The sequence below is a fragment of the Eimeria mitis genome, genomic scaffold (assembly GCF_000499745.2).
Source record: "Eimeria mitis Houghton genomic scaffold, Emh_scaff4289, whole genome shotgun sequence".
Lineage (NCBI taxonomy): Eukaryota > Apicomplexa > Conoidasida > Eucoccidiorida > Eimeriidae > Eimeria > Eimeria mitis.
Window position 1 is genome coordinate 1,821 of NW_013572608.1, and position 217 is coordinate 2,037.

Here is a 217-nt window from a genome sequence, read left to right on the forward strand (position 1 = left end):
CAGCTCGCAACCATCGAATAAGAATAGAGGTTTTTGTTGCGTACAGCTGAGCTCTGCTGCTTCTCTTTTTCTGCCTGGGGGGGGGAACCACTCAGCAGGCTGCAGCTAAAGAAAAAGATAAACAGCAACATAAAAAAAAATAAAAAGAAAAAACAAAAGACCAGCAACACACATACACTAGGATCAATATACATAAACTATGCCGCATATAAACAAC